This window comes from Crinia signifera, chromosome 5, assembly GCF_055691185.1.
Source record: "Crinia signifera chromosome 5, ASM5569118v1, whole genome shotgun sequence".
NCBI lineage: Eukaryota > Metazoa > Chordata > Amphibia > Anura > Myobatrachidae > Crinia > Crinia signifera.
In genome coordinates, this window is record NC_139221.1 from 294133156 (window position 1) to 294160205 (window position 27050).

Here is a 27050-nt window from a genome sequence, read left to right on the forward strand (position 1 = left end):
CATCCTTGCCAAATTGCAGTCTTTGCCGACACGCCAGGAAATGCAACAAGACCTACTGACCACGGAAAAGAGGCTAGAAGAATCCATGCAAACCCACATCTCCGCTATCAAAACCGATATCAAGCAGATTGCGAACAGAGTGGTTATGTTAGAAGAACAAAGTGAAGAGGTGGACTCGAAATTCTCCGACCTTCATTATCTTGTCTCACGCCAATCTCGCTCATTAGTGGAAATGAGCAGCAGGCTTGATGATATAGATAATCGGGGGAGAAGGAACAATCTGAGAATAAGGGGCCTCCCTGAGGATGTCGCACCCCAATCCATAGAACCTGCTCTCACCAAAGTGTTTAATAGTCTTATAGGATCCGACCCTAACTATCAGATACTATTCGACAGAGCACACAGGGCCTTACGACCCAAAGGAACCCAGACAGAAAAACCACGTGACGTGATCTGCAGGCTACATTACTTCCAAGAAAAGGAAGAGATTCTTAGAGCGGCTAGACGCAAACCAGACGTGGACTTCGAGGGCCACAAGCTCCAAATCTTCCAGGACCTATCATGGTCCACGTTACAACAAAGACGCCTGCTCAGACCTCTCACTGATGAACTTAAAAGACGGGAGATCAAATTCCGCTGGGGCTTTCCACTAAGTATCCAGGTGAATCACAAAGGATCGCTACTATCCCTCCATGACCCAGCGGATGTCGAAGACTTCTGCAGTGCACTGGGAATACCTCCCCCGACCCTACCCAACTGGCTGGACCCCTCTGAACTTTCCGTTCCGCCCCTGACCCGCAGAGAGCGATGGCAGACTGTTCAAGGATCCGACAAGAGACAAAGGGCAACCGCTTCTGGTGGCCCAACATCTGGAGGGGAGGGTCAACACCTACACCAACAGCCGAAGCGACCAGTTACCGCTACCTCTGACACGTGAATATTAGATATTTTGCTTCTTTGTTACAGTAGCCATGTGTAATACAATGTTTTTTATACGTTAGAAGGAGGTCGCCTCTCTTAAGACGACCCCAGTTAAAGTTAGAATCAAATGGTCCTGGAATATGTTTGTTACAAGGGTACCACCTCATAGTGCCCGAACTCTTGATGCATCGGGCGGGTGCAGTTTAGCACCACTTTACTACTACCTATTTATATGTTCGAAAGGTAGCTTGCTCTAGTTCCCCTCTACCCCCACTGCTCTGTTGTAAAATTGTAGACTATGGGCCTTTTCAGGTTCCCCGGGTCTATAGACGCAGAGACTAACTGTTTCATTAACAATATATATTTTCAACATTATATGTTATGTACCCCCTCCCTCACCCCTCTTCCCCCATGTGTCCACCCCGCTTCCCCTCCCCACCTGTACCTGACCAGCAGGATGCGGCACTATATGATGCTACTGAATCTACTGTTAATGAATGGCTAATCTAAAAGTGATCTCCCTTAACGTAAAAGGCCTTAACATACCAGAGAAGAGATCTAAGATTCTCCACATGATGCACACAGACAGGGCAGATGTAGTCTTCCTACAGGAGACCCATTTTAGAAAGGGTTCAGCTCCTAGATTGTCATCCAAACACTTTCCAGTGGGTTACTTCAATGATTTCTCAGAGACCAAATCCAAGGGAGTAGCAATTCTATTCGCTAAAAATGTTCGTCTGTCCACAGTAGTAGAGACTCCGATAGGCGACGGTAGAGGTTTGATGGTTAAGGCGACCATCGCTCATCAGACCTTTACATTTGTTAACCTATACCTTCCCAATAAAGGCCAAATTCGCTTCCTCAGAGAAGCGCTGGAGCAGATAGAGGATAGCCTGGAGGGGGTGTTGGTGGTGGGAGGGGACTTTAATTGGGTCATAGAACCAGAAGTGGACACCACAAGCACACCTAATAGAGCCTCACTAAGGGACACTAGAAGATTCAAAGCCTTGTTACATGATTTCCAGCTGATTGATACTTGGCGCTTAGCCCACCCCACAGACAGGGACTACACTTTCTATTCACACCCACATAACTCTTACTCCCGTATAGATTATCTCTGCGTAGACCACAAATCTCTTGACCTCGTAGTCGAGACCTCAATAGGTCAGATAGCGAGCTCGGATCATGCCCCTGTAGTTCTAGGCCTATCCCTTGACCACCCACCCATTTGCCAATGGAGATGGCGCTTCAACGAACAGTTACTGAGGGACGATGCTTGTCGGACTCAGATAGCAGAAACCATTGATGATTACATAACCCACAATAATATAGATGATATGTCACCAGTATCTTTATGGGAAGCACACAAGTGCGTAATTAGGGGCAAATGCATTCAACTAGGTTCCCGTTTGAAAAGGAAAAAGACGGAATGCAGGGAGGCCCTACTTGACAAAATTAAGAACCTGGAATTAATACACAAATCCTCCCTGACCCCTGAAATATTAGTGGAACTACGAGAAGCAAGGTCTGCTCTAAACAGCCTACTCAACGAAGGCACCCGCAGAGCATTCCGCTGCTGCCGCCACAAATATCATAGATGGGGAAATAAGCCTGGTAGGCTACTTGCCAGAGCCCTAAGGGCCCAAAGATCCCAGACTTATATCAAAGAGATGAAGGATCCGGCTGGTATCCTACATGCATCTGACACCAAAATGGCGGAAATTTTCCACGGTTATTACACGACCCTCTATAACCTAACATCGGGCAACCCCTCTGGTGACCACTTGGCACGTGAACGCGAGGTGAAGAAATACTTAGAGGAGATAAACTTCCCCTCTCTCCCTACGGATATCACATCCGCACTAAACGACCCTTTCACAGAGCCAGAATTACTAGATGTATTGAAGACATCCCCATCCGGCAAAAGTCCGGGGCCGGATGGCTTCACAGTAACATACTACAAGGCATTCCAGGATAAACTACTACCTCTCCTGCTACACGCCTGTAATGCAGTCTCCCAGGCCTCCCCATTCTCCCCACAATCCCTAGGTGCCCACATAACTGTCCTCCCAAAAGATGGCAAAGACCCAACCCTACCATCCAGCTACCGACCCATATCACTTTTAAATGTGGACGTTAAATTATATGCAAAACTATTATCCAATCGTTTAGCCCCCTTGATACCAAAGGTGATCCACCCAGACCAGGTGGGCTTTGTCCGGGGGAGAGAGGCGAGAGACAACACTATCAGAGTCATCGACCTGATTGCACACGCCCAGTTAACCAAGACCCCTACTATGCTCCTATCCACGGACGCAGAAAAAGTGTTTGATCGAGTAGACTGGGTATTCATGGAGGCGATCCTACGGCGCTTAGGCATAGGTGACATGTTTTTACAAAAGATTCTTGCACTATACCGATCACCTTCCGCACAGGTTAGAGTCAATGGCCTGCTGTCTGGTCCGATAACCATATCAAATGGCACCAGACAGGGATGCCCGCTGTCCCCTTTAATATTCGTACTCTGTATGGAAGCGCTGGCTAGAGCCATTAGGTTGAACCCTGACATCGATGGACTGACAGTGGGCAATACTAACCACAGACTAGCATTGTTCGCTGATGATCTCCTAGCGGTGCTCACAAACCCCACAGTTTCCCTACCCAACCTTATGAAAGAATTCTCGCGCTTTGGCTCACTCTCAAACTTCAAGATAAATTATACCAAGTCGATGGCTTTGAATGTTTCTCTCCCCGCCACCCTAGCCTCCTCACTAAAATCCACGTTCCCCTTCTCATGGCACCCGACACACATTAAATACCTGGGCATATCCATCCCCTCCTCACTGCAAACTACTGTAACTCTAAACCACATCCCCTTACTACAGAACTTGCGTAGAGAAATGGTGCAGTGGTCGACGCAGAAGTTCTCCTGGCTAGGCCGAATAAATATAGTTAAAATGAACATACTACCCAGGCTCTTATACTTATTCCAGACCATCCCCTTAAAACTCCCGCCGCAGTTCCTAATAGAAGCCCAAAGAGCGATCAGCAGCTTCGTATGGGGGGGCAAGAAACCTAGATTTAAACATAGCTACCTGTTTCGCAGGAAATCCCAGGGAGGCCAACAACTCCCAATGATCTCAGCATACCACCAAGCCACGGCCCTTCACAGAATTTTGGACTGGACAAGGGCGGAAAAGTCAGGGAAACAATGGGTAGATCTGGAGGGTCGCTCCTCAGGACTATGCCTACAAAACGCCCCATGGCTCCCGAGCGTTATACGTTCCACACATTTAACGGTGGGACCCACATTAACGTTGTGGAGAACCATGAGATTTAAATTAGGTCTCTCCTCGAAAGATTCACTATTACTCCCCTTTCTAAATAACCCAGAATTCACACCGGGAAGAGCTGGGGCCATAGCCACTAGATGGCGAACAGCTGGGCTGACCAGAATAGCGAACCTAGTGTCAATGGGACATATCACACCCTTCAGCGAGCTTAGAGCAGCTAACAAATTACCTGCATCAGATCACTGGTTTTATCTGCAGATACGACACTTTGCCAACTCGAAAAGGACCCCCGCCCAGCTAGCAAAGGAACCTACGCCATTTGAAGTGCTGTGCTCCCACCCCTCGGAACCCGTCCATGTTGTCTCAACAATCTATAAGATTGTCCTTCACAGTCATACCAGTGAAGCTCCCTCATTTTATGCGGCATGGGACTCCGACCTCTCCCCCCGGGGGATAACAATAAACTGGTCCAAACACTGCGAGACCATGGCCAGCTGCTCCACGAGTTTGGAGGTGGTGGAAACGCAGTACAAGCTATTCACCAGGTGGTACCGTTGCCCGCCTCTACTACATAAGATCTTCCCCTCAGTCTCCCCCCTTTGTTGGCGCTGTGATAGTGACAGAGGTACACTGGTACACATATGGTGGGACTGCCCTCGGATAGCGGTCTTCTGGACTAAAGTCATCCAACTTTCCTCTGAAATACTAGGGTTCCCGGCTCCTGACAACATTGATTTCTGGTTGCTATCCCACAGCACCGCCCATATAGCAAAATACAAACAATCCCTGCTCAAACACCTTAACAATGCAGCGAGAGCAATAGTGCCAGTCCACTGGAGGTCAGCAGACCCTCCGGGGATTTGGGAGTGGTTTCAGAGGATAGAATTCTACAGGTCCATGGAAGACATATATTATTCAGCACTGGAAAAGTATTCCGATTACCAAACCATCTGGTTAGCCTGGATTAATTTTAAATCCTCAGACACATATAGAAGCTATATGCCCCGGGACCCAGCAGCGCCCTAACAAAGTGTGTTATTCGGCCGCACAATGCAAAGTAGCTGAAAACTCCAGACATAACTAACTCATTTACATACTCATAAGACTATGCCCCTTCCTGCTTCCCCCCCTCCCCCAACCTCTCCTTTCCTTTCTCTCATACCCCTCCCCCCTCTTACACGTATATACTAATGTTCCTGATGATACAACACAAGGAACTTCCAGCACAATTTTTCCGTATTAGTTAGAAGAAGTTAGAGAAGTTGCTTTTCTTTTCCTCTACCAATTTTATTGTATGTTAAAGATGTATTACATCACTCTTATATTCTGTTATGCGATTTGAATGTAAGATGCCATTCCTTGCTATTTGTATGTTTTAAGATGTCAAAATGACTTGTACTGTCTTTAATTCCTTTGAAAAATTTAAATAAAGAATATATAAAAAAAAAAAAAAAACCCTTGTCTATAACTGTTTCCTGCTTAAAAAAAACACCTACAGATGTGTCCTGATACACCCAGGGCCTGATTTAGAGGTACAGGTAATTAGGAGGATATTCAATCCTGGGTCAGGAATGTCGACCCGTCCCAACATCCGTGACCCTGGGCTGTTTTTGTTTTTGTCGACTGCAAATCACCAGGCGGGATTCAATGTCCCGCCTGCCGATCGGTAAAAAGGGTGCGTGTCCACAAACGAATGTGGATTGTTGAGATACACCCGGGATCGCGGCAATTCTATTTCCCCCCGTCGGAAATAGCGGCGGGGATCGAATACCCCCCTTAGAATGCAATACCAATGTTTGTGTATCTGAGCAATTATTTGCAACTGCGTATGTGTGAAATGTTCTGAAACACCTTCAATGCCTGAGTTACACAGAGTGTACACACTAAGAAGTTGTTGTGCCCAGGACAGATGGTGTCGTACTACATTAAGCAATGCGCATACACATAGAACATCCTATACCTTGTAAACTTGTAACTATCTATTAAGCATCTGAGAGCAGAGATTACATAGGATTGTTCATTCTTCCCTCGCTTATTGCAACGCAATTGTTTTTGTTTCTATGACAATACTATGGCCAGTATTCAATGAGGATTTTGGCGATGTGCAGCGAATCCTGTTTAGGATTCGCTGCACATTCGCCACTGGTCGCCGCGTTCCGGAGCCTTGCCGGCTCCAGTATTCAACGAGTCAGGGACTCGCTGCCCCTGACCGGCGAATTTTAACTGCTGCGGCGATGCCGCAGGGAGCCTGAGGACGGCGGCAGGCAGGGAGATGGAAGTCTCCCTGCCTGCCCCTGAACGTTTGTGGGGGGGAGGTGGGCTCCCCGGGTGCCAGGCAGCTCAGGCTGCCCCCCAGGGGTGCCAGCAGGGGACCGGGTATATTCACTACACCCGATCATGCATATGTAATAATTGTGTGAATTGAATATAGGAATATCTAATGAGTGGCTCGGCTCCGGCCCCCTGCTGGCTGCTCTGTGTAAAAAAAAATAAAAAAAAATTTTTTTTTTTTTAAATTAAATATATATTCATGTGCTTATAGCACATGAATAAAAATTGCATGCCCCTCCTCAGAATAAATTTCCTGATTTTTTGACACCAAGTGTAAAAAACAAAACACTTTATTTTAAAAGTTCACTTCACCATAAAAAGATAGCGATTGCTACTCGGTGAATCATGGCGAAAAAAAACCCCTTGAAATGTATTCGCCATCTGGTCATTGAATAGGGTGATTTACCGTTTTAGTCAAAAATTCGCCTTACAATAAACTCTAAATTGCGCCTAAATTTGGTTCCCACAGCCGCGGCGTGTGTATGCTTGAGGTTTGGGGGCTGGTTAGATGAGTCTCAACAAGAGGAACTTGGGCCACTACTCACCATTCTTTTCACTATTTCAAAAAAACTAATCCTTAAGCATTGGACGGTCAGGTCTGGTCCCTTGATCAGTGACCTGCACAGAATGACCCTACAACAAATGTATTATGACCGCAAATATCTTTACTCAACTTTTAATAATGGGGACTCTAGATTTCGTAAGAAATGGGGACACTACATCTCCACTTTAGATGTAGACACCCAATCAAAAATCTACCAGTTCTCAGAACACCAATCATGGTCCCTGCTCAGAGAAACCACCCACCAACTACTGGCCCCTAGATAAACCAAATTGGAACGCAGTGCTAACAGGAAGACCCACATACCGCGTTTGACTTATTAATGAAGGTAACATACCTGAAAGCACTTTCCCCTTAGTGGAGATTAAAACATCCTTGTTGACCCCCGTCGAGGAAATTACAACTGAAAGTAACTCCAAGGCATATATTTGCAAGGTAGAAGAGTGTCTCATTCCCGCCCCCCCCCCCCCCCCCCCTCTCCATCCACTATATTCTTCTTCTCTTTTCTCTTCTCTTTCCCCCAGTTATTAATACATAGGTAGTATTGGTTAGTTAGGTAGACTGGTAATTATAGATTAACTTTATGTGCATATAAAATGTTTGAGAAGAAGGAAACGGTCGTGATAAACTATGGAACTCTGGCTCTAGGAGAGAGCTCTTTCCTTAGACATAATTTCTCACAGATCCGAAGGAACACGACCTGACCCAGACTCACATCTCTCATCGGCTGCACATTGACTTATTTACAATTAATGTTACGAGAAACTGTTTTTACTCTTGTACTACCGACTTGTTAAGCAACTTATTTGTGAAAATCAATAAAATTGTTTATTCAAAAAAAAAAAAATTCGCCTTACAGCACAAAATCGCCATAAAAACCTGGCGAATCAGGCTCATTGAATACCGCCCACAGTGTGCCACGACGCATACTGAGATAAGTGTAAGGAATATCTGTCAAACGGTAAACCCAATTAAACTCGGCACTCAATAGGTCGACTACTATTGGTCGACAGGCCATAGGTCAACACCTTAAAAAGGTTGGCTTAGGTTCACAGGGACAAAAGATCGACATAAGCATGAGGTCAACATGAAAAAGGTCAACATGAGTTTTTCGTGTTTTTTCCCCCCAGATCAGGTGTTTTTTAATACTTAACTATTCCCATGGACATAGAGGAAGAATATAATAGATGATACTAGATAATAGATACTGTTTCTGAGAATAATTGCAAATATTTCACATTTGTCGAAGGTATATGGTAGATTGGGCTAGTCACTCAGTTGCCTGAAACAGCACTGAATCCCCTATCGCTTATATAAACCGCCATATGCATTTCTATAGGATCTGTAGGAAGCCTCAAAGTTGTTAGTAATGATTGCGATACCTTCCCAGTCAGGTTAAAAACTCTATTATGACGCTGTCCATATAAAAAAGTGTTAATTCTCTTCCCTGACCCATAAGAAGAATGGTTTTATAGAGCTGGCGATATAGAAATACATTGTTTTCACAAATATACTGTATGAGTCTACTACTTACTGTACAGACTATCCTGATGGCTCTACGTTTCCCCTTTCCCCAAAGCTCAGTGCAGACTACTCATGTGGCTTTATAATGACTTTTATATGCAGACCATGGATATTTGGTAGCATTCTAATTCAGATCACAGTCCCAAATCACTAGGACCTTTGATGGAACAATGATGGGTGCAAGGAATGCTCCGCCCTACCCCAGTCACCCGACACACTGCTCTGGAGAGAACAGTCCGTGCGTAGCTGGTTCCTATATGGGTTCATATGCTCAGAGGAGGTCCGGGAAGGTGGTGGGACGTGGCCAGGCCTCTGCCCCAGGCATCCTATGGGACCACTCCTAATTTCTTGTGACTTTAATAGTTACTCCAGTCCATTTGTCATAAACAAAGTTTACATTTCCCTTATTTATTATATATTTATTACCAGTTTCTTATATAGCGCACACAGATTCCGCAGCACTTTGCAGAGAATATTTGAACATTCACATCAGTCCCTGCCCCAGTGGAGCTTACAATCTATATTCCCTACCACATGTACATGCACACACACACATTCTAGGGCTACTTTGTTGGGAGCCTATTAGCCTACCAGTATATTTCTGGATTGTGGGAGGAGATCGGAGTACCCAGAGTGAAGCCATGCAAACATGGGGAGAATATACAAACTCCACACAGTTAGGGTCATGGTGGGAATCGACCCCATGACCTCAGTGCTGTGAGGCAGTAATGCTAACCATTACACTGTCCTCTTGCTTCCCTTGAGGCAATGTAGAGGTTGAGCAGTGCGGCCAGTGCTGCCGACACAGGCCTCACCAGGCATACGAGAAAGGAAAGGGGGGGCCTGCCTAATTTGTCAGTCTCTGATGGCAGCCCTGCTACTGGGTATAGGACCGCATATGAAATAACTGTTACTGACAGACAGGTAAAATGCAATCTGTTCTGATTGTGATTATAATGGAACACAATTGTGACAGCTGTGGAGGTGTTTGGCAGCAGGTAGCGTAGCCCACAATGCTACTGGCACGGTGGGCAGGTGCCCAACCTTCTACAAGACATATGACTCTGCTACTTGCCAAGTACATGCCTAGAACCTGGCAGTGGTATCTCAAAACTTGGAGAAACCATGTTGCAAATAAAGCAATGCACTTTTAAAGTAAGAAAAAAAAAGAGAGTCTTTAAAATTGAGTAAATTCTGTATTTAATCCATAGTGAGCCTCATTTCTTTACACCAGTAATAGTTGTGCAGATGTGGCTTTCATAACATTAGCTGAGAAAGCAGAAGATTATAAAAAGAAGCAAAAAAGGAGGAACGGTTAAAATGACAACACTAGAGCATATGCCTGAAATAAACATGGGTGTATTCTGTTTTATACATGTCCTGAGTCGTAAATGTCATGTTTGACAACTGTAATGGAGATCAGTGCCTACATTATTATCTCAATGGGCATGGCCACTAAGAAGGTAATAGTGGGGGTTATTTTGGTTCACTCCTGGCAAATTCCTTCTTACTGTCTCCTTTGTAAAGTGCAATGGAATATGCTGCGCTATATATAAGAAACTGTTAATAAATAAATAAATAGAAGGACAAAGCCATGTGCACTGCAGGGGGGCAGATGTAAAATGTGCAGAGAGAATTAGATTTGGGTGAGTTATTTTGTTTCTGCGCATGGTAAATACTGGCTGCTTTATTATTACACTGCAATGTAGATCTCACTTTGAAGTAAAACCCCACCCAAATCTAACTCTCTCTGCACAAGTAACATCTGCCCCACCTGCAGTGCACATGGTTTTGTCCATCTAAGAAGGTATTTGCCAGAAGGAGTGTACCAAAATAACCCCCAATATGAGGAAGCAGACCCTGTGCCTGATTCAGACCTGACCGCTGCTGTGCGAATTTGCACAGAGGCTGATTATCAATAGACTGCTCATGCATCTAGGCCGCAATGCGCATGCACGCCGTCACCCAGTGATGAAATCCTGCTACTCTTTATGATCGCAAGCCATTCACAAAGTGATTGACAGGAAGCCAGCGTTTGGGGGGTGGTAACTGGCCGTTTCATGGGAGTGACCGAAAAGTATTTTAGGGGATGTCGTGTGACGTCAGCTCCGGCTCCTCGATCGGCCTGATTCCATCACAGCCGCCAAGGGCTACTCAGAGCCTGCGGTCAGTGCTGCACGGCTTACAAATTGTTGTGTATGTAAGCACAAATAGATTTGCAGCCGTACACATCTATATGCAAGGTGGCCGTCATTTACATGATCGCTGCTGCTGAATATTTGCTGCTGTGTGATCAGATCTGAATCGGGTCGCTTATCTCAGAAAAGAGGTTGCATCCGTTACAGCGAGAATCTTTTTATACTTTTGTTTCATATTTTACCATTTTTTGCTGCGTTGTTGCTACTTTTTGTTTTCCATATAACTGTCTGTTATATTGCCATTGTTTGTCATTGCTTTTTATATAAATGTCTCCAATAATACTTTTACATGTGTTTTGCATTGAGAACTAAACATTTAAGTCGTTTTCACATTAAAGGGGTGATTCGGGTTGGTTTGCGAAAGCAAACTCCTTCATTAATGGACAAAACCATGTGCACTGCAGGCGGGGAATATGTCACGTGTGCAGAGAGAGTTACATTTGAGTGAGTTATATTTTTTTCTGTGCAGAGTCGCTACTGGCTGCTTTATTTTTACACTGCAATTTGGATTTCAGTTTGAACACACCCCACCCAAATGTAACTCTCTCTGTACAGGTTACATCTACCCCACCTGCAGTGCACATGGTTTTGTCCATTAAAGAAGGAGTTTGCTTTTGCAAACGAACTTGATGTAGGCCCTTAATCCCCTCTGAGCTCATCCTAAACTGTATTTGCAAGTTTTTATTTTTTTACTGTACAACTATATCCAGACTATTTAATATGTGCCAATGTTCATTTTAGTGCAGAGGATATTTAAAGCTGGATATTGACATCTAGATGGGGCAGACACATTTTGCATCCTGCCTTCCCAGACACATTCTGATAAGCACCTGTGTTTGTAAATATTCACCACTTATCTCAGAACTGCGTGCAGTAACATTTGAATGAACATCAATATGTAAATGTTATTCCATGCTTTTATTATTTGATTAGAAGAGTCATCTTTTTGCCTAGTGTTATATCCCAGGCTGCGAGCAACTGGCATGGTTTGTTCTGTTGCTCATTATCCATATTGTCGTACGGCCTTATGTATGACGCGCGCTCTAAGAGTGCAGCATATTTCTGTTTTGCAGCTGTGCGTCTATGTGCTTGGCTCTCTGATGCTATTCCTATGTTTGGGAGGCACCAACATGAGTTAAGAGTGGATCTGACTAAATGATTTGATCCAGAAGGCCAGTGGCGTAACTATATATTTTGCGCCCCCCCGCCAATTTTTTTCGGCGCGCCCCCCCTCCCCCCCCCATACCCATACCCATACCCATACCCATACCCATACCTGTCTGCGCTGACTCCGCTGCGCTGCTGCCCGGCCGCATCTGCGTCACTGTCCCGTCACTCGCTCCCGGCGCCGGCTCCTGCTGATAAATGAAAAGTGACTCTTAGAAAATGGCTGCCAAAACTGTCTGCAATACGGGGGCAGCCATTTTCTAAGTGTCACTTTTCATTATCAGCAGGAGCCGGCGCCGGGAGCGAGTGACGGGCAGTGACCGCAGATGCGGCCGGGCAGCAGCGCAGCGGGTAACTATAGCACCGCAGCCCCCCAGGCGCCCATAGTTACTCTGCGCCTCCCCGCCATGGCGGGGGCTGCGGTGGCTTAGTTACGCCAGTGCAGAAGGCACAATATACTCTTTTGATATCCTAAAGCAGAGATATGACCTCCCTAATACCAAATTTTTCAAGTAGAATATGAAACCTCACCCATTTGGAATACTCTCATTACACATTGGGCGGTATTCAATGAGGCTGATTCGCCAGGTTTTTATGGCGAATTTGTGCTGTTTGGCGAATTTTTGACTAAAACAGTGAATCACCCTATTCAATGACCACATGGCGAATACATTTGAAGGTTTTTTTCGCCATGATTCACCGAGTAGCAATCGCTATCTTTTGATGGAGAAGTGGAATGTGAATTTTTAAAATAAAGTGTTTTGTTTTTTACATTTGGTGTCAAAAAATCAGGAATTTTATTCTGAGGAGGGGCATGCTACTTTTATTCATGTGCTGTAAGCACATGAATATATATTTAATTTAAAAAAATATATATATATTTTTTTTTTTTACACAGCAGCCAGCAGGGGGCGCCGGAGCCAAGCCGCTCATTAGATATTCATATATTCACTGCACCCGATCGTTACGATCGGGTGTAGTGAATATAGGTCCCCTGCTGGCACCCCTGGGGGGCAGCCTGTGCTGCCTGGCACCCGGGGAGCCCACCTCCCCCCACAAACGTTCTGGGGCAGGCAGAGAGACTTCCATCTCTCTGCCTGCCACCGTCCTCATGCTCCCTGCGGCATTCGCCGCAGGAGCTCATATTCGCTGGTCAGGGGCTCGCTACCCCTGACTCGTTGAATACTGGAGCCGGCGAGGCTCCGTAACGTGGCGAATGTGCAGCGAATCCAAAAAAGGATTCGCTGCACCTCGCAGGTATTCTCATTGAATACCGCCTATTGGGTAATGATCTTTCAATCGAATTAGACAAGCAATCACTATCCGCCCACTTCTCTTCTTCAATGAGAATCCTTCAGTCAGCATACCTTCAAGAAGTCCACTTTAAATCCTTAAATACTGTATATACTCGAGTATAAGTCGACCCAAATATAAGCCGAGGCACCTAATTTTACAACTAAAAAACTGGGAAAACGTATTGACTCAAGTGGGACCCTCACTCGAGTATAAGCCGAGGGGGGGGGGGGGGGGGGGGGGGGATTTTTCAGCATAAAAAATGTTCTGAAAAAGTAGGCTTATACTCGAGTATATATGATAGATTATATATAGCCCCAGCACAGGGCAAACATATGTCTCCTAACGCTACCGGGGAATGTGTCAAATGTGGAATAACTGCTGCAAAATTTTATCACTGCTTTTTGTCATGTAGAAAAATCTTGAAAATCTGGAGAAGAGTCATTCATTTTATTAACGCATTATTCTCTACAAGAAATAGAAAAAGAATTTCAGGACTCCTCACAGCGCTGGATTTTAGGATTTAAAGTGAACCAGATGCTATAAATGTCCAATCCTTCTTTTACTCTGCCATAAACCAAACGGAAAGTCTATCCTTCATAAAAAATAGTCAAAATGTTATTGCATCCAAAAAATAAACAGCAACAATAATAAAAAACATTGATGATAATAAAATAAACTTCTTAAAAAAATAGTCACTTCAAAAACCAACATACAGCCAGACAAAGGTTTCAGGATGGAGTACATTGGACCTTTAAGAAGTACTCAAGTTCTGTTTAGGGTTAGTATTCTCTACGTCAGTTACAATAGACCCCCAGGCTTGCTTGTGTCTCAATTTCAGAAATTGTCCCTCCATCTCTCGCCCTAAGAACAACATCCCTCTTCTTACTGTCATACTTACCTTAGCGAAGAAACTTATTCTGATCCATTGGATCAAAGCAACAGCCCCTTCTTTATCGGAATTAAAAGATAGACTCCTCCAACTCTTACTATTTGATGTACGTTCTTTACAATTTAGCACATCCCTTTCCCAAAATAAATGTAATCAGAAATGGGACTTGTTTATCAAAACACTAGACACAGCGCTAATGAAGCAGTCCAACATCCCACCCCCCAAATCTGTATGAGCTACTTATTAACTGGAACTGTAGACGGTATAACTGGGTTGAATGATTTTGCTTCTGAAGATACAGTAACGCTATACTCTGACATGACTTCTGCCTAATATGAGACAACTAGAACCCACCCCTCAAATAACTCACCCAAGATGCACCCCCATAATGTTGTCTGTGACTCAACAATTGCTCTGAACCGTAACTTCTGTTTTAGTATATTAGGCTAAACTTAACCTAATATCCAATGCCCCACTTCCCCCCCCCCCCACCCGTCAACCCCCTATGCATTCAATGTCCTGTCTCCCCCACACCCTTTAAATAGTCTTTAAACTTTAATATTATTTGTATGTTGGACTGTCTAAATTTATTGATGCTAGATACGATATTCACAGAGTCAAACAACATCAACCGTATATGTCAAGCTATGATATGTGTGGCCCACCTATATTCTTATTTATATTGATGCAAGGAGGAGCCTCTGTTAATCAGTATAGCACCCATGACCATTTTCTGTGAAATTGATAACATTATAACATTTGTATATCTCTTCTTTATTTTGTGAAAAACCCAATAAATCTTTGAAACTAAAAAGAGTGTATCTGACCTTGCAGTTAGGCCGAAACATCTAAGAGTAGCACAGTTGGTGTAGTGGATAGCATCAACATCCACTCTCACAGCAGCTCTGAAATGCATGCCTTTTGCGTATGTGCAGGCAGGGCCAGATTAAGCCCAGGTCACTTTAGACAGTGGGGCCCCCTCCCACTTGTCATTACAAGCCGCAAACTGCAGGGGAGAATATTTCACTGTCAAAACACAGAGTAAAGGCAGTATAAACTTGGTCAATGAGTAACTGCAGGGGGCGGTATTAATATAAACATAACAATTTCCACATGAAAAGCCTGTGTTTGTCTATCTGTACCTTACTCTGTAGGAGCTCTGACATGCTCAGCGATGCCTATGTTTAGAAATCCTCCCATGATGAGGCTGCTGCTGCTGACCATGCCTGCAGTTCCTCTATCAAGTGAATAGATGTTGTGTGCATTTGCACAACAACCCCCTCACTGCTAAGCAGATCATTGGGTGGGAGGGGACCTCTGAACCTTCCTAACCAGCACAGACACTGGGGCCTGCCATTGGGTTGGTGGGATTGTAGCCTAAATGCGGGATTACCCTGACAAAATTGGGACAGTTAGAAGGTATGTATTAGGAGTATCGATTGGTACCTCAAATCTAAATTGCAGTGTAAAAATAAAGCTGTCCAGGTTGTGTGGGCTACATGCTAAAGCAGCCAGTATTTACCCTGCAGTGTAAATAATATATAAATAAATATATATATTGCACCCTTTACATTTCAACAGCCCCCGTGGCCCTTTGTCCTTATGAACAAATTTTTCCAGCTTCGCAGTTCATTCATTCTCCATTTCACACTTGAACATCAGAATCCCAAGCTGTTGATTTTCTTCTTAATATTTGATTACAATCTGATGTAGTCTTCCCAGAAGTGCAGTTGTTAGAAGATAAGCTGGATAAATGTTTGGTATTACTATCCAGTGACACATCCCTTATTACAGATTCTACAATTCACTGTTATCCTTTAGGGAAACCTATTTACCCAAGGACAGCTTGCTGGTGGCTTCATAAATATTCATTACAATATGGTCTTGTCTGTAAACATATTTGTGGAAATCACAGCGTTACTAACCATGTAAATGATTTCTACCAAGCAGCCTCTCTTTGTTTCACCATTAGATGTCACAGTGAGGGGCATGTAATTGTTGTCCACTTACTTGATAATAGGCAAACCCAAGAGTGTACGGTATAAAGAACACTTAACCCCAAAATTCAACTTCAAGTAAAGTACAGTCTTCAGTACGAACCTGACCCCCCTCTCTAGCGCTGTTTAAAAATATATTACTCCCCTTCTCCACTACAGACAGAGGCGACTACATTCCACATCTTTAGGACACACTTGGCGACTTTGTGACCATACACTTCAGTCATTGAGACTCTGGGGCAGATTTATTAAGCTTGGAGAAGAGATAAACTGGAGATAAAGCGGAGAAAAGGTAAAAGGAGGTAAAGCACCAGCCAATCAACACCCAACTGTCTTTTTCAAACACAGCTGATTGGCTGTGCTTTATCTCCTTTTACCCTTTCTCCGCTTTATCTCCAGTTTATCTCTTCTCCAAGCTTAATAAATCTGCCCCTCTGTCCCTGCGGTCACATGATGCAGCGGGTATGACGAAGGGATTCAACAATAACGGGAACTATCAATTAAATGTTGGATCTTGGCAGCTTTACTCTGTTAGGTTGCAAAGTTTGTAGTTTTTGATGTGATCCAATGATGTTTAATGGCTGTATTGCGCATTGCACAAGGGCCCTTGAAGACTAAGGGCCCACTGCTACTAAGATGAGCGTTCTATTGATGTTGATGCTGCTATGGTCAACCAATCAGATTCTATTATCTTCTAGAAGGTGCTAAATAAATAGGTGGTAGATTCTTTGTGGTTGCTATGGGCAACATCCCATCTTAGGAGATAACCCCCCATTGTGTTTTGTTTGGTTTCAATACACTTGGCAGTCTGGTGGCCCCCAGACCTTTAAGCTGCTGTGACAAGCCACAAACTTCCACATTTCAAATAATACCCCATCTCCCCCCACTAAGACTGACCGCAGACCCCAAACCCTTCATCAATCAGATAAATAACTCATTGCCTTAATCCCCTGAATATCACAAATATCCCCACCCCTCCCCCATTGAAGCCCAGAAACACCCCAGACATTGTTACATCCACAGATAACTCTCCCTCCTGTCTCTTTAAAAGATGTCACAATGGATAGAGATGGGCACCTGTCTTAGATGAGCATTGGGTACTCTGGGACCCCGCAAAGGTTGTTTGTGGGAGACAAGAGGGGATGGTTCTACATAGTGAAATATAGGCAGATCTATGGCCAATCAGCCTCTGCCCACTCCCAGTGTACATCAGAGGTTTTCCCTGTGGTCCATCGGCTACAGATCACAAATAGAAGACGTGCAACATATTACTGCTGTCTATCGCACTGTATGACATCACTGGGATGCTGTGTGTACTGTATGACAGTCACTGATGCTGTGTGCTAACAGAAGAAGCACAATGCACAAAATTATTCATGCATATTAATTATAGTTGGTTCCAGGAATCATATGATGTAACATATATCAACCAATCACATCTATGTTTTTGTTCTGTCAATTACAGTAAAGAATAGACACATCTGATTGGTTACTGCATCTTATTTTGGTCCTCGACCCTCACTCTAGTGTCTATTCTCTTATCAGCAATGTAGCTATATACATGAAATAAAAAGCCTTTAATTGGGTGTATGCAAACCGGTCACAACACGCGAAGGGTAGAGAAATGTATAAATGTAACAGTAATGTGTTTAGGTGGGCTTGTTTTTTCAGAAGGATGCATTTGTAACATTAGTAATATGATGATGACAGATCAGGATATCATTTTGTAGATTCTTTCGAAATGTCACATTAATTACACAAGCTCTCGAAAACTGTTACCTGGTAACAACCATTGTGATCTGTTTGTCGTTTCTACTAGTATAAACCCACGTGGCACCATATACAACCAGTGCAAATTATCTTGGGGTGAATAATATTTCTTCATCGTCTTATATACAGGGGAGAACTGACGTTTTAGTCTTTTAAAGAAGGTTTTTATTTTACCTCATGTTTTTGCTTTTTACCTCATGTATTTTCATTTTACCTCATGTATTTGCTTTTTACCTCATGTATTTTCATTTTACCTCATGTATTTGCTTTTTACCACATGTATTTTCATTTTACCTCTTGTATTTTGCATTCAGCCTGATGGGCTGACATAGTGGATTCTTGGTTCACATAATAATGAATAACAGAACGGTCACTATTCTGTCTTTCATTATCGTATATGATGTCGCCAGTGATATCACCTGATTGTTCGAGCAGCGTGGTTTAATACCTCGGACAGTCTGGTAATTAAGAACGCAGTCTGGAGGGGTGGCGTTTAATGTCAAGGAATAGGAGTTTTGCAATCCAGCCAGAATCACCCCTACGAGATGATCCGGTGTATATGACATTCTGATTCAGCCAGAAACAACATTTTTTGCCGACATCACCCCACTGTGTACCCAGATTCACAGTCGGTGGGGACAGCCTCCAACAGGTGGGGCAAGCCGGAGAACAGTGATCAGGACACAGCACTCTGTTACAAATACAAGCACGGAGGGGTCGATGTACTGTATTAGGTATTGAAAAAAAAATGGTGAGGTTGGCCAGTGGAGAAGTTTCCCATAGCAACCAATCCAGCTTTGAAAAAGCATTTATCAAGTCAATTGTACCCACGGATATCTGGCTGGTGCAATCACCAAGTGGCATCGATGAATGGCTGCCTGGGTGCTGTACAGCTCAGCAAATATATGTTCTCCATGTCCGTGTCCCTCATCAGGATATGTCACTGTACTGTCACTGTTTTACTTGTTCCTACCCTGGCTGTTGCACAGCAATCCAAATCTAATTCCTAGTATACGTAAGTATACCTGGCCAACAAAGCTGATTCTGATCACTGCAGAATGAGCCCTACTGAAGCGACAGGTTGGAATATAATTGGTTGGGCCCCTTATAGTCGCTGCTTTACTGTGTCTAGATGACAGGTAGACATTACGCTTGTTCCCTGCTTTCAGAAGCAAAGTATTAATAGATGTGAAATTGGCACCGTGATGTGCACAGGACGCTGTGATATGAGTGGCACCTGAGACCATATCTGAGAACATGTAAGACTGCCTCCCATTCATTACAGCAGCTGACAGAAAAGTGGATTGCTATACTTCTCACTTACGCCTAACACTTTATCAGAGGCGAGAACACAGCCACGTGGATTCTAGTTATACTTAGGGGGGAAATGTAATAGGATGAGACATTCAGAAAGTGAGAGATTTGGTAAGAAATCTCCAGTTTTTTTTAAAAGTGGCAATCATTTACACTGCAAAATCAAACAGATTTTGGTACTTGTGAGTTATCCGGGCGTCCGATTTTGAAATCGGGTCGGATCGGGACATCGCATCGCATCGCATGCGACCATCGGATGCGATGCGATGCGATGACCCGATTTTTCCATAGGAATCAATGTTAAAATGGACTGAGTCCATTTTAACATGGAATTCAATGGGAAAAAGGGTCCTTTTCATACCCCTACTATCCAAGTGGGCATGGAGTTGGATATAAACCTGTGGCGAGCGTAGCGAGCCACCGAGCCCGAAGCGTGGCGAGCGTAGCGAGCCCCGCGAGGGGACACGGAATACCGTCCCCTCGCGGGGCTCGCTTCGCTCGCCACGCTTCGGGCTCGGTGGCTCGCTACGCTCGCCACAGGTTTATATCCAACTCCATGCCCACTTGGATAGTAGGGGTATGAAAAGGACCCCTTTTTCCATAGGAATCATTTTAACATTGATTCCTATGGAAAAATCGGGTCATCGCATCCGATGGTCGCATGCGATGCGATGCGATGCGATATCGCATCGCATCTGATTGTATGCCTTAACTTAAGGCATACAATCAAAAAATCGGACGCCCGGATAACTCACAAGTACCCAGATTTTTATGTGTAAACGATTGCGGCTTTAAAAAAAAACCATGGAGATTTCGTAGCAAATCTCTCACTTTCTGAATCTCTCATCCTATTAAATTTCCCTCTTGGTGTCTATGGAACAGATTCACAAATAGAATACACCGATATAAGCAGAAGGTGTGTAAAGTGCAGGATGTATTTGTATATGTGGGAAGTACAGGAAGAAAATTGTTCTCATCTTCAGTATAGCAGCATCTGGCCTTCATTGTTTCCGTTATGTATGTGTATACACTCTGAGTCCGGCCTAGTTAGTGTGTACATACGGACACAGATGGAATTAGGTGAGCCTAATACTGGAAGTGGTTTATGTTTCCCACAAATGCACTTAAAATCTGTGTCCATAGATTTAACCCAGGTATGTTCACAGTTCCCTCCATTGTCTGTACTTACTCACAAGTTCCCTCCATTGTCTGTACTTACTCACAGCATACTCAGCATGGTTGACTATGTATACAGCATATGCAGCATGGTTGTCTATGTAGACAGAGTACATGGTATAGTTGTCTATGTGGACAACATATGCTGCATGGTTGTTTATGGGGACAGAGTACGTGGCATATTTGTCTACTCAGCAGGCTTGTCTATGTGGACAGTATATGTGGTCTGGTTGTCTATGTGGACAGTATATGTTGTCTGGTTGTCTATGTGGACAGTATATGTGGCATGGTTGTCTATGTGGACAGCATATATGGTCTGGTTGTCTATGTGGACAGTATATGTGGTCTGGTTGTCTATGTGGACAGTATATGTGGTCTGGTTGTTTATGTGGACAGTATATGTGGTCTGGTTGTCTATGTGGACAGTATATGTGGTCTGGTTGTCTATGTGGACAGCATATGTGGTCTGGTTGTCTATGTGGACAGCATATGTGGTCTGGTTGTCTATGTGGACAGTATATGTGGCATGGTTGTCTATGTGGACAGCATATGTGGTCTGGTTGTCTATGTGGACAGCATATGTGGTGTGGTTGTCTATGTGGACAGTATATGTGGTCTGGTTGTCTATGTGGACAGTATATGTGGCATGGTTGTCTATGTGGACAGCATATGTGGCATGGTTGTCTATGTGGATAGTATATGTGGTGTGGTTGTCTATGTGGACAGTATATGTGGTCTGGTTGTCTATGTGGACAGTTTATGGGCAATGGACGTCTATGTGGACAGTATATGTGGCATGGTTGTCTATGTGGACAGCATATGTGGCATGGTTGTCTATGTGGATAGTATATGTGGTGTGGTTGTCTATGTGGACAGTATATGTGGTCTGGTTGTCTATGTGGACAGTTTATGGGCATGGTTGTTTATGTGGACAGTATATGTGGTCTGGTTGTCTATGTGGACAGTATATGTGGTGTGGTTGTCTATGTGCACAGCATATGTGGCATGGTTGTCTATGTGGACAGCATATATGGTCTGGTTGTCTATGTGGACAGTATATGTGGTCTGGTTGTCTATGTGGACAGTATATGTGGTCTGGTTGTTTATGTGGACAGTATATGTGGCCTGGTTGTCTATGTAGACAGTATATGGCATGGTTGTCTATGTTTACAACATATGTAGCATGGTTGTCTAAAATGGATAGCATACGCGGCATGGTTCTCTAAGTGGACAATATACACAAATTCGTTGTGGGGGGCGTGGGGTGGCAGGCATGGAAACGCGCATCATTTCACGGGCATTCCCATGAAAATACTAGGCACGTCCATGGTGGGCGGGCAGTTGACATCACCGGATGTCAGCTGTCCGCCTACTTCCCTCAGAATGTGCACGCACATCTAAGGTTGCTCTGAGCGACCTTAGATATGCGTGCACGTTCCACATCATACAATGGTGAGCATAAGCGTACACATCAGCTTGCATGGCAGTGCGGTGATTAGCTTGGCGGTGGGGCGTGCATTCAGCCAGGCGGCTTTTATCTGCTCAGTAGGCCGCGAATATACGCAGGTCCGAATCAGATCCAACGATACTAATATAAATATACCGCTAGCAGCCAGTCTGATCCAGTAGTGTTAGTGGCCCTTTAACGGTGACATGTTTGTGTGATTTGAGACAAAAGCTCTCTGATATAAAAGGACTGATTTCTGGGATTATGTGACTCATTAAAGTCACTGACCGCCACCTCTGTGCTATTCCACATGACAGGGCTTTTGAAAAGCTGAAAAGATGCAGAGAACTGAGTCACTCATTTGTTGTCATGTTTTCAGCAGAGCGAACAGTCCACAATATTGGGTGGAATGAAAAGGTTCTTTTTTGAGGCAAATTCATGCAAAGTTATTGTTACATTGAGGCAGATGTATTAAGCCTTAACAAGAGATAAATGCAAGGGTGATAACGAGAGATAAACGTCCAACCAATCAGCTCCTTACTGACTTTTTTCAAACACAGCCTGTAACATGGCAGTTAGCAGGTGATTGGCTGGACGTTTATCTCTCCTTATCACCCTCGCATTTATCTCTTGTTAAGACTTAATGTATCTGCCCCATTATGTCTATCGGAATCTTTGTGTTCCACATATCAAAGGATTAAAGTAAAAGAAGTGAGTAGTGTCTGGGAACTGAGCTCAGGTGCTCACCGTTTTGAGCCTATTTCAGACCGGATCGACGGTGAGCAGCTTGCCAATGGATTTGCGGCGATATTTTCGCAAGCCCTGCTATGCTTGCACGAGGTGGACTTTCACTCTGGCAGGGCGTTGTATACCTGATCGCAGGGCTCCAAAAATTAGGAGCTGTGTGATCAGAGATGAATTATGCCCTTTGGGGGTGATTCAGCTTGGCTCAGGAAGTAGCATAAATTCGATGCTTACCGAGGGGTGAAACACTGACTGCTGGGCGAGTGAACGCCTGCCGCCCTTTTGCAGAGCGAATGGCCGCATTTGAATGGCAATGGATGTGGCCGTTCGGTCGAAATATAATTCGATGGTCATCGACCATCGACTGATTTTTCATCTGCTCGCAGATAAAAGTCAGTCTGATCTGACTTTTATACTGCATGGGCCGGAGATGTCCTAACAGGGGGCGGACACTGACATCATGTGACTTCTTCCACCCGCCCTGTGCAGGCTTCACAATGCCTGCATTCGCATGTGGACGCCCAGCGTTTTTTTGGGGTGCACCCATTGTATTTGTGGGCATGACCAGGAAACGCTGGGTGTCCCCATGTGCCAGCCCCCTATCCGCACACTGCCGGCAACCATCTGTATGAACACCGTGATGACTTTGATAGTCGCCGAAGGCGTTCACACAGTGACCCCGCACATGTGTATTTTTGCCTATACACATGCGCAGAGCTGCACCATTGGTCCCCGGAAGAAATTTGCGCTTGGCCAAGCCAAGCTCAATCACCCCCTTTGTTTCCTCCTATTGTTTTTAACTTTTCTCCTGATATTATAACCCTTAATTTAGCTATTACAACAAGCAACACTGCTCTGCTCACATACCTGTAAGGTGACATAATATGGGCCAGATTCTCTAAGCTTCAAAAGTAATAAAATGGAGAGTGATAAACAACCAGCCAATCAGCTCCTTCCTGCCATGTCACAGACTGTGTTTGAAAAATCTCAGACAGTAGCTGATTGGCTGGCTGTTTATCACTCTCCATTTTATCACTTTTGAAGCTTAGAGAATCTGGCCCTATTTCAGTTCAGGTAAGAGGGGAAATTGTGCTATGAACTGATTACCACACACAGACATACATGTCTCTTAGTGTGTGGAGTTTTTATGAGTTCCCCAATTGTATGCTGTCAACATTCTTTGTATAAGAGTGCATACTATGATTGGTGTGTATACTGTATATAAGTTATAATATTAATTTATTGTGTTGATCAGATTATTTTTTATTAATGGCTATATTCAATAACATTGCTGAATGCCATTGTCCAGTTAACCTTTACTGCCCTGATATTGTGTCATTGTCATTATATAGTGTAGATTTAGAATTTGATGCTAACATTGATCTCCACTATGTCGTTATTAAGGATTAATGTTGTGTATGGCATACTTGCCTACTTTTGAAAACTAGTTTCAGAGAGATTATAGTTGGTAATATAGATTTACATAGTGCCCCATTGACGGGGGCGTGTCATACACCACCCAAAGGGCGTGTCTAGTTCCATATGTGGAGAAAAGTGATTGTGAACATGGCACCTAGAAGCGTGGGTGTGTACCAGGGGCGGGCTGGGCCGGGGGGCAGGGGGCCATGTGCCCCCCGGGCCGATCTAACAAGTAATGGTGGGGCCGCCTCAAATCTTACCTCCTCCTGCAGTCCTGTAATCCTGTAAGCGGCGCGGCTACAAGAACATGGCCGCCGGTGTCCTGCCTGAGGACATGTCCATCAGCCTCCTATGTGCAGGGCAAAGCCCGGCGCCGACTCCACCCATCCGTGCGTCTCGGGGCGGGGGGAAGGGGAGGAGGATGGAGGAGGACAAAAATAATCTCTCTACTCGGAGGACGGAGGTTGAGCGAGACGCGGTGAGAGAGGCGGGAGCCGCAGCATTGCAGCAGGGACCCGGCCGGCAAAACTTGAAAGGCACTGCCAGTGCCTGTGACAGGCAGGTGAGGTGACATTTATTGGATGTTTTTGTATGGGATTGGGGGGGGGGGGGGGAACAGCCTGTGCTGTCCTGGTAAAAATTATACACGGGGGGCAGCCTGTGGTGTCATGATATAATTATAATTACACCAGGACACCACAGGCTGCTCCCCCTGCATAATTATACCAGAACACCACAGGCTGTATGTGTCCTGGTAATAATTATACAGGGGGAGCAGCCTGTGGTGTCCTGGTATAATTATACACAGGGAGCAGCCTGTGGTGTCATGATATAATTATACCAGGACACCACAGGCTGCTCCCCCTGTATAATTTTACCAGGACACCACGGGCTGATCCCATCACACCAGGGCACCACAGGCTGCTCCCCCTGTATAATTATACCAGGACACCGCAGGCTGCTTCCACTGTATAATTATACCAGAACACCACAGGCTGTATGTGTCCTGGTAATAATTATACAGGGGGAGCAGCCTGTGGTATCCTGGTATAATTATACACGGGGAGCAGCATGTGGTGTCATGATATAATTATAATTACACCAGGACACCACAGGCTGCTCCCCCTGCATAATTATACCAGAACACCACAGGCTGTATGTGTCCTGGTAATAATTATACAGGGGGAGCAGCCTGTGGTGTCCTGGTATAATTATACACAGGGAGCAGCCTGTGGTGTCATGATATAATTATACCAGGACACCACAGGCTGCTCCCCCTGTATAATTTTACCAGGACACCACGGGCTGATCCCATCATACCAGGGCACCACAGGCTGCTCCCCCTGTATAATTATACCAGGACACCGCAGGCTGCTTCCACTGTATAATTATACCAGAACACCACAGGCTGTATGTGTCCTGGTAATAATTATACACGGGGAGCAGCATGTGGTGTCATGATATAATTATAATTATACCAGGACACCACAGGCTGCTCCCCCTGTATAATTATACTAGGACACCACATGCTGATCCCCCTGTATAATTATACCAGGACACCGCAGGCTGCTTCCACTGTATAATTATACCAGAACACCACAGGCTGTATGTGTCCTGGTAATAATTATACAGGGGGAGCAGCCTGTGGTGTCTTGGTATAATTACAATTATACCAGGACACCACAGGCTGCTCCCCATGTATAATTATACCAGGACACCACAGTCTGCTCCCCCTGTATAATTATTACCAGGACACATACAGCCTGTGGTGTCCTGGTATAATTATACAGTGGGAGCAGCCTGTGGTGTCCTGGTATAATTATACAGAGGGATCAGCCTGTGGTGTCCTGGTATAATTATACAGGGGGAGCAGCCTGCGGTGTCCTGGTATTATTATGCAGGGGGAGCAGCCTGTGATGTCTTGGTAAAATTATACAGGGGGAGCAGACTGCGGTGTTCTGGTATTAATACACAGGGGGAGTGGCCTGTGGTGTCCTGGTATTATTATGCAGGGGGAGTGGCCTGTGGGGTCCTGGTATTATTATGCAGGTGAGCAGCATGTGGTGTCCTGGTATTATTATGCAGGGTGAGCGGCCTGTGGTGTCCTGGTATTATTATGCAGGGGGAGCGGCTTGTGGAGTCCTGGTATTATTGTGCAGGGGAGCAGCCTGTGGTAACCTAGTATTATTCTGCAGGGGGAGTGGCCTGTGGTGTCCTGATAGTATTATGCAGGGGGAGCGGCCTGTGGTGTCCTGGTATTATTATGCAGGGGAGCGGCCTGTGGTGTCCTGGTATTATTATGCAGGGGAAGCGGTCTGTGGTGTCCTGGTATTATTATGCAGGTGAGCAGCATGTGGTGTCCTGGTATTATTATGCAGGGTGAGCGGCCTGTGGTGTCCTGGTATGATTATGCAGGGGAGCGGCCTGTGGAGTCCTGGTATTATTATGCAGGGGGAGCTGCCTGTGGTGTCCTGGTATTATTATGCAGGGGAAGCGGTCTGTGGTGTCCTGGTATTATTATGCAGGGGGAGCGGCCTGTGGTGTCCTGGTATTATTATGCAGGGGGAGCGGCCTGTCAAAATTATAATAATAAAGTGTCTATGGTATAATCAACTCCAGGCCTAATCTTTTTTTTATTAATACATATTTTTTAAACGAAAAACCTAAATTTAATGATGCGCTGTTACTTATGGGCCAGTGCTTTGGACTTGCCCCCCAGGCTAAAAGTTGCCAGCCAGCCCCTGGTGTGTACTGCTACATCTGAGAGGAATCTTTTAAAATGACTTCTATCCAATTTGAGATGAGCCCCAAAGCAGTTAGTAAGAGATACTGTACTTGCTAAAGTGCTGAGAAAGGGTGCTGATGATTCAGTGTAAGCGTATCTATCTCTCATTCCTTTTTTCCCCAAAAATGTAACAGTGTATTGTGGGCTAGGTGACATGAGGGAGATTGCTAGACTAATGAGGGAGATTGCTGCTATTTCAGGGAGTCTCAGAATTCTA

The 27050-nt window shown here is 44.8% G+C and overlaps 1 protein-coding gene across 2 annotated transcripts in view; it reads left to right on the forward strand.

Moving 5' to 3' along the window:
* The window catches only part of LOC146081212 (LIM zinc-binding domain-containing Nebulette), a 236469-nt gene that overhangs the window by 34679 nt on the left and 174740 nt on the right, over window positions 1-27050 (forward strand). The gene's annotated exons all lie outside the window — the stretch shown is intronic.